Genomic DNA, 1,176 nt, shown 5'->3' on the forward strand with positions numbered 1-1,176 from the left:
ATTTATAATTTGTTCCCTGTTCCCGGCCGCAAAAGATTCCCTGGTGTTAGGTCCAGACAGGACCCTTCACCTTACAGACTCCACGGTACGCCTAGAAGTTAGTAAATATACAGAAATAGTTTTTTTGTTAGTACCTCCCTTTTATTTTAATTTGCTTGGAATAAAAAACCGGTGCCTTTACTTATCACAGTAATGCTAGTTCTTTATTTGGGAAATAAATATAACTATTATGCCATTTACCTTAGATTTAGCATTTATATTGTTTAGGTTACACCTTGCCATGCTTTGTTGCTACATGCAGGTATAGGTTCTTCTGTCTTTGAAGGCCTGAGGCTCTGAGCTTACAGTAGGAATCAGTAGCAAAATAATAGCAAAATCAGTAGCAAAACATAGAAACTGCTTGCAAAGATTTTTGCTTTAGCCTTCTCAAATAAAGGGGACACTTTCCTTTATTACTTCTTACCTGGTGGATTCTAGTACTTTACAGGACTCCAAAAATATTGCCTAAATTTGTTTCTATGTATAGATTTTAGTTTGATAATGACTAGAAAGAATGAGGTTTTTTTTAAAATTACTTTAAAACCCATATGCTGATGTTGTCTCTTATTATTTGTATTTTCAGTATTAAACTTTGTTTGAAATATTTTTAGAACTATTTATAATGTATTGATTGTTACAATGTAAGCTGTCAACACCAGTAATGATAAGTATGCTACAGTTCTGAGATCTAATTAAAAACTGTGCTCTTCTCATGACCTTCACATTTTCTCAGTCTGTCTTTGCATGAGTTACTAGAAAACTTATGTTACGGTAAATATAGTCTGTCCTTGGATGTTGGAGCTCTAATAGGTCTTAAAATTATCTCCTGATAAATATTTATTTTCCATGATTATAGAATGTGTAGATTTGTACATGGTGTGTATGTTCCATGCCAGAAAAATCTTTAAGTAATTTGGTGTGTTTATTCTGAAAAAGCAAGTCCTCACCCTCAAGTTTTTCTCTCCTAGGCATCCCAAATCTTTGTGTTAAAGAGTTAATAATGCTGTAGGACTATAACCTACATAGGCACATAACTGGTATGTCCAAGTCTGTTTTGCATTAATTAGATTCTACTTACACTTTTATTTTTCTCTTCCTTAGTATAATGCTTCACCACAGCAGCAGAGAGATATAATA

At 33.2% G+C, this 1,176-nt stretch overlaps 1 protein-coding gene across 11 annotated transcripts in view; it reads left to right on the forward strand.

Moving 5' to 3' along the window:
• The window catches only part of ARHGAP12 (Rho GTPase activating protein 12), an 82,435-nt gene that overhangs the window by 52,882 nt on the left and 28,377 nt on the right, over positions 1-1,176 (forward strand). The window lies entirely within an intron of this gene.

This window comes from Empidonax traillii, unplaced genomic scaffold, assembly GCF_003031625.1.
Source record: "Empidonax traillii isolate 1590-97213 ecotype Southwest subspecies unplaced genomic scaffold, ASM303162v1 scaffold280:size897971, whole genome shotgun sequence".
In the NCBI taxonomy this organism is placed as follows: Eukaryota; Metazoa; Chordata; class Aves; order Passeriformes; family Tyrannidae; genus Empidonax; species Empidonax traillii.